We start from the raw sequence: 14,102 nt of genomic DNA, 5'->3' as shown, positions 1-14,102 counted from the left end.
TTCAGCAGTTCTTAAGTTAACTGGCAACCAATGGAGGGAGGTGAGAATTGGGGTGATACGTGACCTACGATTTGTCCTGGTTAAAATACGAGCTGCAGCATTCTGCACTAACTGAAGCCAACCTACCAAAAATTTACTGCCATTTTTGTCATATACGGATTTGCGCTGATGATTGCCTTGCCTTGACTATGTTGATGTTGTCCAGTGTCAAATCACAGCTAGTTTAGATGTAGAAAAAACATGGTGGACTCCGTAGAGTTGGTCCCACTGTCATGATCCTGGGTTTTTGTTCATAGTATGTCATCTTGTGGACTTCGTTTTGGGCTTTTCTGTTTGTGTTCTTCCTTGTGTTATACTATTCATTCATATTTAATCTGTTTCCTGTTTACTTTTGTAGCTTCTCTCTATGTATCAGGTCTGGTTTAACTTCCTGTGCTTTTTCCCACCCGTTTTCTGTCACACCTGTCTTCCACCAGTCTCGTTAGTCCGTCCCAGTTCCCAGAGTCTTCCCTTCACACCTGTGCTGTATTAGTCTTATTTGCTCCACCCTTTTGTTCCCCACCATACCCTTGTTGTTACCCCATTTCCCTCCTTTTGTCCGTGTCCTCCTACTCCAGCTGTGTCTCATTCTTGTGATTTGTTTTCTGTGTATATATACCTGTGTGTTCCCTATGTTCCTTGTCAGTTTGTCTGTGTTCATCCTGTGTTCTTGGTGTTGTTCCCTGATCTGTTTCCTGCCTGGTGTCTTGTGTTCTATTTGGATTCTTTACCTGAGTTCATCGAATTACCCCGTTTGGTTTTCAGTTTTGTTTTGCTTCTTCTTCCTTCCTGAACTGATTTACAACACCCGCTCCATATGTAGATATAAACTGCTCATTCTAAGGTAACAAAAACACAATGTTTTTTTTCAGGTGATATATATAAGTGCATAAAAACATAGTTATGAATATTCTATACCTTATCTGCCAACAGATGCTACACAGTGCTCCTGAGCACCTGTATAAATATATTGTAGTCTAATAAGTACCATAATCAATAGCACCTTTGTGAAGCTTATAGTATTTTTTGTTGTCAGTAAAGCCCCGGTGTCCACTGTGTGGTAGCCACTTATTAATTATTTGCCGACTTGTTTGGGACTTAGCATCTCTAAAGAACAATATTAGCTGGGTCCTTCATCATTAAGTAGTCCTGTGATTCTGCTTTCTAGAGGGACCCTGCGTCAGAACCCATTTCTGTGACCTGTATTACTTTATATTACACTTAGTTTATATCACGTGGTGCATTTATGGAAGTATAATAACGCTGCGTTTCATCAGATAAACACAGATTAACTGGGGTTAGGCAGTATTCCACTGTAGGAGTGTTGGTTTGTGGGTAAATATGGAAAACTATGAGGCAACAGGAGCAAATTTTTGCCCCAGGCCCCAATAACAGGCTTCCAGCTATGTTTTTTGTATCAATGTCAGATTACTTTATTGTTTTTGTATAAACATACAACGAAATTCAGGTGCACTCAAGGACCGGGCTTATATATAAAAATAAGTGATAAATAGTAATAAAAATAAATAAATAAATGCCTCCATTGCACTCACATTCTACACACTTGTAGATACTCTTCACACACTCACTGCCAACATATGCAGTTAAAATGGGATAATAAAAAAGTGCTTTGCATATTATTGCATATAGAGTTCAGGATGGTAATGGCCTTGGGCTAAAGACTGTGTGTGAATCTTGTGGTGCGTGTTTTGATGGAGTATTATATGCGACCGTTTTGGTCTGAAAAACATAAACTTAGATGGAAAAGCTTAGAAACAGGACCACGACAGTCATTCACTGACATTAAAAAACAAAATTTGTAGCAAGTGTATTTCAACAGTTGAATTAAAGCTGTAGTCGGTAAGTTTAGAAAAATAACTTAATGTGAGATTTGCTGAAACTGTCGCACAGAGGGACACGAGACAGAAAGTCTGGGAGAAAAATCATGTCAATCAGCTGGTGAACTGCGATCAAACTGTCAAACTAGGCAGCGCTGATCAAATATGAATCACGATTCTGTCACTGCATTGCCGATTTCTCACCTCAAGTGTTTAAAGAATCATTTTCAAGTGCACTGTTTGGCTGTTGAATGAGAAAGTTTGTGACCTGGTAGTCAACAGTTGAGCAAAAGCACCGCCCACTGGCCGGAGCAACTTTCTCATTTTACAGCTAAACAGTACAACAAAATATGTTTCAGGAAACACTTGAGATGAGAAATAGGCAATGCAGTAACAGAATCTTGATTTACTAGCTTGACATTGTGACTACAGTTCACCAGCAGTGACTGACATGATTGACAGCTGCCATAGAGACTCCTTGGCCCTAACTGGCTGTTTTCCATAAGACTGGTAGATTCAAGCAAATGCCATTAGAAGCACTTAGGGGAGGAAGAGGGACATGATCTTTCTTTTTCTAAAATCTGTCTCACGTACTACTATGTGTATGTAGTGACATTTTCAGAGCCTTCAGTCGTTCTGACCTTCGCCTCTGGAACTCTCCCCTGCGACATTCGGCATATTCCGTCTGATTTAATAGAGACACACATATGGTGACCTGCACTGATGATGACTTCATGATGATGTTTTTATACCCAAGATTTTTGTCTTGTCATTTTATTAACTTTTATTGTATATAACAGACTTGTTTGATTTTATGATCTATGGATACAGCGCTGCTTCTTTTTTTTTTTTTTTTTTTTTACTGTGTCTTGTAAGGTGTCCTTGAGTGCTTTGAAAGGTGCCTATAAATAAAATGCATTATTATTTATTATTATTAAAAAGTTATTTTTATAAAAGGTTTCTCTGAGGACTTCTGGGGACCCTTGACCTGATTTTTTTTTTTTTTTTTAATCCTGGCTACGGCCCTGGAGTTGCTAGTTTGTGTTGGTATTAGAATAGTTTAATTGGTTTACCTAAAATGGGCTATAAAGGACCATGGAGTACATCATCTTAAATGAAAGGGTTGGTTATTGTTTAGGATCATGTTAGAGTTTGCAGGTGCAGATTAATAATTTTACTGTATATTTAATATATTTTGCAGTCAGTTTTCATACTGTAATTACAAGTACTCCAAAAAGTCAGATATGGTGTCAGCTGCACGCTGTTTATTTCTCTGAGGGTCCTTGACGTCACAAAGTTTGAGAACACTCCAGCCCTTTGTACGCAGGGTGTTAGTGCGGGGGTCATAACTCTTAGAACTAATCACACATTAAGTCTCTACGCTGTGACAGAAAAGAGAAGAAAATGGAAACAAGACTTCACAACTACAAATCTGCTCCCAGTGCTTCATTCTCCAGCTGATGTTTCGGTCCCATGCATCACGGCCTGAGGATGTTTTCTGTAGCAGTGGTTAAAAATAGCTGTGTATTTACAGCAACTAGTATTTGCCTTTGTCATATCGCTTTTTAAATTTAATTCCGGTGCTACTGCTGTATGATGCAAATGTAATCCTTGACTCTGACTGGTTGGTTCTCCTACAGGCCTAGGTGTCGCTGAAGTGATGCTACAATTAGGATTAAGCATGTAAAGCAACCAACCTTCCAGTGGACAAAACCTTAATATGGGGTGTGTAGTGTGCCTGCAGAACATAGTCGTCATTGCAGTGATTTAATGGAATACATCAACCACAAAATGACTATTTGTATATCAGTTAGTCATGCTGTGTTACCTTGAATTCATGAAGAAGTTTGTTTTTCTCACATGCCGCCATGTAAAACAGCAACATATCGATTTATTGATTGATTGGGGACCATGCTGAACGGCAGCAAAACTATACCAAAGCATCCATGCAGTATAATCTAAGTCTAATTAATCCAGTCGGATGATTAGTATTTTTCAAAGACATGCAGTTTCAACAAAAAAACCTTAGTGCTGGAGTCTGGCTCTGAAGAGAACACATACATTTCTCTTTCACTTCAGTTTTAAATATCAAGGTTTTAGGGAAAATGCATGTGTTTGGGAAGTACTGAGCATACAGCTGGATAAATGGGACTTGGATTATACTGCAGGAGTTGTGTGAGAGTTTGTAAACAGATGTTTTGACATATTTTTTATGTTGTTGAACATGGTCCCCAATCAATCAATAATAATATGCTTGCCATTTTGCAGGAAGGCATGCCAGAATAACAAAGTTTCCTTCATGAGTTCAAAATTTGTGGGTGAAGTATTCCTTTAAATGGGTGTGAACCAGCAAAAAATATTTTTATACAATGACACAGCTACAACAGAGAAGATTATTTTTAGGGTTGTGAAATCCTAAATCTCACTCAGATCTCAGTGTCTTTTTTTCAGAGTGCATTCCTGTTATTAAAGGCGTGATGTTAATTACTCCACGTGGGTGACACCATAAAGTAGGATGAGCATATCTTATTTGGGGAGCACATCAGGCGCAGGAGTGTAAACATTTGCAACTCTTTCTTATAATAGCTCATGAAGAGGGTGTGTTTTAATAGGGAACATTACACCTCAACTGCTGGAAGTAGTTTTTGTATTTTGTCATTTAGATTTAACAAGATGAAGCTGGAGACCTCAGAGTGATTGTACAGTGTAAGGTTTAATTTTGTTGTAGCTTAAAAAATCACTCAGCCACAACCAGATTGTGTGTGTGTGTGTGTGTGTGTGTGTGTGTGTGTGTGTGTGTGTGTGTGTGTGTGAGGGAGAGAATTGCAGGTTCCCCAGAAATCCCATTTAGGAGCTCAAGCACCACTTACTGGTCAAAGACAGGAAGTACACCGTGTACAGACTGCCGTTTGAAAATACAGTGAATGTACATAATCATAATTTAACAACTGAAATATATTAGTTAACACTTCCCACATTGTCTCCATAATGTTCTTGTTACATGTGATGAATTGCAATGAAATGAAGTATAATATATATATCATCAAATTTACCGTGCAGCACACAACTGTCTCTACTGGAGGAAATCTTGATTTATTTAGGATTCAGTGCTGGATTTTAAACACATAACTGTGAGACACAAAAGCCCTCATACTGAACAAACTCAAAGCTATCATCAGTCATGTCGTAAATTAGAATGAGTAAAACAAAACCTCTTTGCATCATTACCATTGCAGCACATAGCAGAATTATAATTTTAAACAAAGAGACAAAAATACAGTGACGAACAAGTTGTCACCTGCAGCGACAGACAACAACCCGTTTTGTGATGGCGTTCTACATCAGGATGCCAAATAAACTAATAAAATTCATCCAATAGACTGAGAGTTTTTCCTCCTCATTTCACAGTGATGTCTGAAATGTAAAAACCCTGGCTTAATTTTGAAATCGCAATTAAAAAGTCTAACCCTCTTTGCCTTCAGTACACAGAGCATTAAGGTGTCAAATGGTCCATAATTCATCATACTCCTGCACCTGACAAATTACTCATGCCAAATGTCAACATTTCCCTCACTAATTTTCTCAGTAAAACTCGCAGGAGATCAAAGCTACACCGTGTTCTTTATGGCCGGTGAGCATTCATTTTAAAGCTTTTCTCACTGTGGTAAATACAGTACTGTTGTCATGCTGGTAGCAGCATACTGATGTAATAGAGAGGAAATGTTTTTGCGCCAAAATAATCTTTTTTAAATGTCAATGTGTATGCACAGGAAACACACACATACACACACACACACACACACACACACACACACACACGCACACACATACACACACATACACACACATATCTCATGTTGTTTTGTTGGTGCTGAATTAAAACTTTGGTATTTTGAAAGACCTCAGGTATGTTCAACCAACCTATAGATAGATAGATAGATAGATAGATAGATAAATAGATAGATAGATAATCTTATTTATGTACGTGAATAACAAAGGAATTTGTCCATCTTGTCATTTGTAAAGTCATGTTAGGGCGACGTGTTGAGTATCAGTTAAAGGTCCAGGGTGGAGGACTTACAGTAGGGGGCAGTGTTGCTAACAATCAAAGTAGCTAGCATTAGCTTCAAAAGTCACTATAAGTTGCCAGATGACGTCATGCGCACATTTGTTTATTGGTAACATAATCACGCATTAATCACGCAAATTAGTTTCAATCGAAAAATCTTCAACAAAAATATCTGAATGGCAGGAGAGCTACGGTGCTTAAACGATGCACTACTGTCTTGCTTCCAATCCAGACAGTGGGAGCATCAACGAAACCATAGAAACTCACTTCAACAAAACTCCAACAGTGAGCAGCGTCTCCCCACCTCCTATCTATCCCACACTTGCTGCATGGTGCAGGAGGAGAGGAGATCAGAGACCCGACACACATGGCAAAAGAGCCATGGACCTCAATTACTGTGAGTAGCGTGCATGGGAACAGATTTTAGCATAATATATTTCTCTTATTTTCTGATGGTCTGAAAAGCCGATACATTTGTTGCTCCTCGCTTTTTAGAAATAAAGTTGCTAAGAGGGTCAAAGAAGTTCGTTAAATCTAGCAAGAAAATCGCCATGTTGGCAAATCTGCTTAGGGCAACCTGGTCTCACTCTGAAGTTGTCGAAATGTGGCGCTTGGGCAACGACTTCTGGCGTCAGATACTGACGAAAAAAGCCATCCTTTAACGTCGGCAAGATACGCAGCTGGACGCTGTTATAGTTTAATGGCGGTCTGCAGCATCAGGGGTAAACACAGCGGGACAAGAATGAAACTTAAGGCAGCGAAACTCTCGACTTTCACCCGGGAGAGTGGTGTTTGTGTCTTCTAAGATTATAAAGCCAAACCCTGTTCTTTTTCCTAAACCTAGCCACATGTTTTTGTTGCCTAAACCCAACCACGTACGTTAGTTGTTGGAGGAAAAAAAACGTCAGTTCGCATCGTTGTACTGTTGTAGTGCATTTATTTTGAAAGAGACTATGTGTAAATGGTAAATTTCCTGTGACAACGGAAGAGTATTTTGAAAGAAGACAATGCATGTAACAGGTAGAAGTGAACACGGCGTCCCAGAACGTCAACAACCACAACGTGAAAGGTTCATGACCAAACGTTGATATGTGACAAGGTTTGAGTGAGAATGTGTTGCTTAGGGGCATCTATTGGCAAAAATGGAATTTAATATTCATAGCCATGTTTTCATTTGTTTATAATCACCTGAAGCGAAAGAATGTTCTGTTTTCATTACCTTAGAATGAGCCGTTTATATCCACATATTCAGCCGGTCCTCTTCTATGGAGTCCACCATCTTGTTTCTACAGTAGCCCAGAATGAACAAATCAAACATAGCTCTAGATAGGACCATTTGCATTTTTGTGTCGGCCACTGTAGTTCTCCTTCACACTTGGCACAGGACAGATATTTCAGTTCTGCAACCTCACCACTAGATGCCACTAAATCCTACACACTGGACCTTTAAAAACCTTCATTCAGCTAACATGCAACATAAATACTGCACATAATAATACTAATTTTAATATAATTTCATTAACGATTAAGCATGCAAGGTTTGTTGAACATTTGTGTGCTTTTTTTTAATTGCACCTGCTGTTATCAAACCAATATCTGAGAACAGCATGAACCCATTCAGCTCAGCTTTTTCGTCATTTTCGAGCAGCTGGGGGGGGATTTATTCCACCTTATGTTGTTCCTAACACTGTGTCTAAGCTGCTCTAACATGTATAGCGATGCATCCATTAAACAGCAAGGAGCTAGACACACAATCTAAAGAGGTGGAGGCTGATTCCATGACTAAATAAAGATTAATTGATGATTACGGTTTCCGATGAGAAAATAACCTTTAATATTGTTAATTTGCAATGTAAATGTAGCACACTGGTTGTGATGGAGCCTACTTTGGTGGCATTAAGAGTACTCTCCATAGATGCTAAGTGACGAACATGCAGCAGTGTAAGTGGTGCTTTTCATACATGCCATTAGTATTTAAATAAACTAGACGATAAAACAATCAGCTGTATATTTCTGTTTTGTGAATCCATAGTGTCTGCTGGATTCCTGACATTTCCCTGCATTTCACAGTTAACAGCTGACACCTTCAGGCTGTTTCTAAAAAAAATATCACCCCTTTCATAATTAAAAAAAAAAAAAAAAGTAAAAACCCAAACCTGTTACATCAATCTCTACCCCTCTACGCCCTCTACATGCCGCACTCATCCAGTCATGACAGGGAAAGACTGACACACAAAAGCTTAAAAACTCTCTCCTTCAGGAGATTTTGATAGGATGAATATGATGCTAGGCCGTTTTCTCGTTCTCACGTCAAAAACCATGGCAAATTTAGACCGAACACCTTTATCCATCCCTCCTTATTCATATTTATGAGAAGTGACTGACAAACTCATTGTCTGGTAATTACAGTGTGGTGAACCTTCATTGTTTTTAGATTGGTAGAGACTGAGACATGCTGTGCTTTGGCTTGCTGCACTAATGCAAACCTCTTCCATGTAGATATTATTAGTCACTGTTTGCTTAGCAACCACAACACATGTCTGACATTTTTGTACAATGAAAACGTTTTGCCCAGAGTTTATTTTATTTTGGCTGCGTGGATTTTTTTTAAAAAAAAAAGGGGGGGGGGGGGGGTTGAAAAGGAGAGGAAGATTGTAAGGACACAGAAAGAATCTCTTTTCATTATGATTATGCATGACGCTCTGCTTCTAAGTGATGTTGACAGCAAATGTGACATAAATGGAGGGGACAAACATAAAGAAGCAACTGGGGTGATTACGTTTAACTCACCTTAAACATTTTGGCACAATCCTCCCCCCTCCCAATGTAGTTTTGATGACATTCTCACAAGAAATTAGCCTGCTTATCTGGCCTTTAGACGGATTTAATTCATTGGGTCATGTTAGACTTAATAACCCACCCTTGAACACATCAATAAGCCATGGCTGCATGATGTAGCAACAACAATGTGAGAACAAAAAAAGGCACAGAAAGCAGTTAAAGGTTTGAACAGCAGGGGGCACCAGTAATATGCAAGGATTAACTGATGCACATTATGACAGTTAGTGAGAGATACAGTAGTGTACTTTTTAGTTATCAAAATAAAATCAAATATAAGAGATGTCTGTAATTGTTTGTACAGACATTGTGTCCTAATAGATGATTGTCACCTTTTTGTCCACCTGTATTTTCATTATCTATAAAATCAGACTTAAAGAATGCTGAATATGATCAGCTGAGCAGTGTAACATCTATATATCTGACTGTCATCAGATCTTCTGAGGAGAAATCTCACAAAGATATACACTCACTGATCAGAGACCTCACACAACGCAGAATGACAGCCAGCCTGGCTTCCTCAAAGGGTGAGGAATTCTTGCTACATCAGTAAGTCAAATGGGCTTTTGCCGTCTGTTAACACTCGCAGTAACACAATAGAACAACATACAAGCCTGTGGGAGCTCGGCCAATATCAATATATCACCTCAAGTGCCAATTATACTCATTAAAGGTCTAAAATGTGATGAAACTGCAGGCTAACAGCTTGGAAATCATTATCACATTCACTGCACGACAATGCAACTCAACTGTAAGTGTACAGTTTATCATCAAGCAGTCCAGCTATGAGAATGAGCAAGAGGCCAAATTATTAATATAAAACATTTGGAAATCACTTTAAGAATCATTCAAGTGATATTGTCAAACGGCGCCGCTTAAATTTATCAGTATTCTGCAGGAATGTTATGAGTAGACGCTGATGATTTATTATCTAATTCCTCCACTGATGCAAATGTATATTTAAAAGCATTTTCAATGGTGTGGTTTGGTTCAAAGGCCGCTGGAAGTGTTGCAGACAGTGCCAGTATTTTATTTTCACTAAAATATCAAATCAGATGTTTCAGCGTTTACTGTTTGAATTCATTTGTCAAATTAAAATGCAATACACAAGCAAATCAAACAGATCACAATGGGATTTGTTTGCATAGTGGTGCTTCCTGAAATAGGAAATGCATACTGATACACTTTCAAACACTTATTTAGCGAAGCACCTGCATTTGAAAAATAAATGCATTGCATACATCTCCACTGACTGATAGGACTGCTGCAGAATATTCAGTAAATGTTATGTGTGTTTTGTCAGAAAAGCTGAGTGTGATGTACAACTCCTCTGTAAAGGAAGGAGCATATAAATCTTGAGAATGGAGATGAAATGATGGACAGAGGCTTTTATGTTGCAGGCAGCTCAGAGAACGTATAGCCATTGTTGAAATGATTTCTGAATGGAAACTGATCTTGCTGACTGTAAACACATTAATGTCCCAACATAGTAATACACAGGTCTTACAGCAACAACAAAAAAAGCCCATGTATCACAATGACAATGATTATCCAGATCTCTGCATTCTTTGCTTGAGCCATGGATGTTGCCATAGTAACACGAGTATGTCTTATCAAGTACGGCCCTTGTGATTTTTCACTGCAACTTATTTAGGCTGTTCACTGTAGGTATGACAACAGGCTATTGAGTTGTTGCATTCATTTCCATGTTAATAGAGTTAACAGCCATTGTGTGTTAGCTTAACCTTTGATCCTGCCTTGTCAAATTGTTGTCAGCTAATATTAAATTAGCCTCGTAATAGAGGCTTTTTATGTAAATGATGTAAAATGCTTTAAAACTATAAATAGGCATAATTCAGCTGAGAGCTGATATGATGGTCTCGCTGATATCAAAACATTTTTGCTGTGCTTTAATGATCAGATTGTGAAAAGCCATTTATGATAGAGGATATTCAGAGGTGCTGAATGTTAATCTTGTTCATCATAATCACTGTATTTAATACTAAAATGGCTCAGTGTGCATAAAGCAGATATTTTTTTGCTGCTGAAGAAGCTAAAATATTAGAGGCTCTGATTGCACAGAAATTCCACCATATTATATATAAATATGAGAAACCAGTGACTTAAAGCCCAGTGTCACCAGTCTGGAGAAACATTTTAATCTGTACAGCATTTTGCTTGCATAGCATAACCATAAAGTGCAGATTTTATTTGAACTTGGTAGTCACTTTGTAGCTTCAACTCGTCACACATTTGCGCTTCCTCCCTCGATGAAAATAATGAGGCTGTTTGATGTGAGACCACTATGGGCCGTAATGAGAGGAGTAGACTGTTCAGGACACATGAAAGCTCTTCAGTCCATTTGGACCATGAGCGGCCATTACGGCGCAGGACCGAGACACCGTGGAGGTCTGCTGACTTTATGAAGGGGTACAGGATTTAATGATGGAGGCAACAGCTAAATCTGTCACCCTTTTAACTTCTCGTGGAAGGAGGGAGGAAATATTTCAGAGGTGTTAAACACAGGGAGACCTACAACATTCAAGGGCACAGTGAATGGGCCATATGAACAGACGCGCGGTCACATTAAAAATGACTCTGTACAGCACAGGTGCTGTAGGAGATCACAAATGAAGAGAATCTGCTACATAAATTAAAGCCCTTGATTGTACCAGCTCTGCGACTGTTTAAGTGATTGTTCAACTTCAATCATACTTCTGGATTCGTTCATAATGATAATTTCTTTGAGAGTTATTCTTTGTCAGAAAAAAAAAATACTGCTTTCACGACCAGCAAAGTGATGAGTCCATAAATTATCTTTTTTTTCTCGTCCAGAGGCAGGAAGCAGCACATCTACCTCTCATCATATCAATCTCTTCCTCCTTCACAAGACGCCACTGTCAGTGGTGCCAGAAGAGACACAAACACAGAGAGTGGATGAGTAGGAGGAGGCAGGAGCTGATGGTGATGGAAGGATCAGCATCTCTTCATTTATCTGCAGGACGATAGAGGAAGAGCCCCAGCTGAGACGGGGTTAATATTTCTCCAGCCTAAGTTATGGGGGACATTGTGATTTGTCACCTCGGTAGTAGGCCCGAGTGCCAAGACTCTAGTTAATGGTTAGACGCAGCATCCTGCCACCGGGCACCATTTTGGCTCCATAACAAAGGAAGGCCTGCCTCAGCCACTGAGCGCTGAGGAGCATCGGGGGCCCTGTCACTATCTGTCTCCCCAAAGATGGCAGTTCCTGATTAGTTAATAGTTAACGGACATGCGGATGCATCAATCCTGAGGAGTGACAAGGAGTATAAATGCACAAATACACAGACGGTAGGAGCCCAATGCTGATGCTGTAAACATATCTTGTTAACAGGAAGCAGACCCTATGCCGCCACAGCATTGAGTGACAGGATCACAGATGACTAACAACAACAGAGCAGACTCCTTTTTCTCTCTTCTGTTTCCTCACTAAGCATTTTTGCTGCTAATTTTTCACAGCTGAATGTAGCATTAATTCCTTCATTTATGCTTTGCAGAAAATTTGATGTAGGAAAACGATGCGACCAAATTAAATGTCAGAATGTATGCTACAATGCCTGAGTCGGAGGATTTTGAAGTTATACATAATGTAACTTCATAAATGTAATCGTATGTCCTTATTTAGTGTGCTACAGCATAAACAACAATTTTAAGTCCATCACTTTCTCCATTTCCAGCTATACATTGCCATCACACTCACCAAAGCTTCTGCAATTACAAAAACTACAACCTGAATCACACTGTTAATTCACATGGTGATTGCTTACAACGCAAGACAAGAGACTTTGGGGCCTGCAGTGAGCCCAAAGTGTTTTGATTTTTAAATGTGTACTGCTGATCTGACTCATACATATGAAAGCCACCATTTCAAGCACCAAGAATCACAGGAGGGGAGCAAAACGCGTCTCTTTAGGTTTCCCAGCACTCTACAGGTTTGAGATCAGAGACAGCTTCTGTCTGATATACGGCCGGGCTTTTAGGCTTGGGAAACACGTGGTACTGTATACGCCCCTGTGTGACCCCAGCATGGCTCCTATACACTCAGACAGGGAGAGACGTCACACTCGGTGCACTCCCCCTGCTCGAAAGTGACAGTCCATCACCAGCTAAAAGCCACTGGGGGGGGGGCAGAGCTGGCCATTATGCACTACTGTGGGGGAACAGTGAGGAATAAGGAGGGGAGGGGACTGTGTCACAGCTTTGCTTTGCTATGCTGCTGGGGGTAAAGCAGCAAGTACGAGCAAGCAGTGGTGGAAAAAGTATTCAGATCCTATACTTAGGTAAAAGTAGCCATACAACAAAGTAAATATACTCCATAATGCCTTCAATTTTTAAATCTGCACCAATATAAAAACTGATGATATCTGAAAAGTAACTGTAGCTGTCAAATGAACGTAGAGGAGAAAACGTTCAGTATTTTCCTCTAAACTGTAGCAGAGTAAAAGTATGTAGTAGCAGAAAATGAAAATACTCAATCAAAGCACAAGAGGCACTTAACTAGAGCACTTGAGTAAATGTACTTAGTTACATCCTGCCACTGCATGTAGGGCTGATTGAAGTACTCAGCAGCGTTATAGGATATCCTCACTGACCTACATGGAAACCATTGTGGAAAGTGACATTCACTCAAGTAATGTACATTTATGTAAAACCCTGAAGTACTTGTACTTAACCTGAGTATTTCTACTTTATATTGCTTTATATTTTGAACTATACCGCAGTACATTTCAAAGGTAAATACTGTAATTTGACATACTCCATACACTGCAGATTTTACAAGTTAACACATAATGATAAATAAGATATGATGCAATGATAAATGAATCCACAATACTAATGCATTGGTATATCTGAAAGGATCCATTCGGCATAATCCACCCTCACGTGTTGTAATTAAAGGATTGGTTCACAATTTTTCAAACCTTTTTCGAACAATAGTCAGTTGCCCATATGAACACTGACACAAATTTTGATTGTTACAATAATTCCTGCTGTTCATACTGGACATTAATAGACTCCTTCCTAATGTATCTTCGATGTAAGTGATGGGAAACAGTCCTAAACTATATATTACAAAGTTCATCTGAGGTTAAGGATGCTTCAACAGCCTGATGTAGACAAATCAAGTAAAACTTTGAATCACTTTAATTTATAATGGCGTATTTTAAGCAGTTTGGTATTGCTACATTTGGTTCAGTAAATGATTTGACCTCTCCCGCCCACTGATTGTAATGACAGTGAACTGTGCAGTAACAGAAAATATCAGACTGTATATGATA

This window comes from Epinephelus moara, chromosome 5, assembly GCF_006386435.1.
Source record: "Epinephelus moara isolate mb chromosome 5, YSFRI_EMoa_1.0, whole genome shotgun sequence".
Lineage (NCBI taxonomy): Eukaryota > Metazoa > Chordata > Actinopteri > Perciformes > Serranidae > Epinephelus > Epinephelus moara.
The sequence above is the reverse complement of the archived record's forward strand: the minus strand, read 5'-3'. Positions refer to the sequence as shown.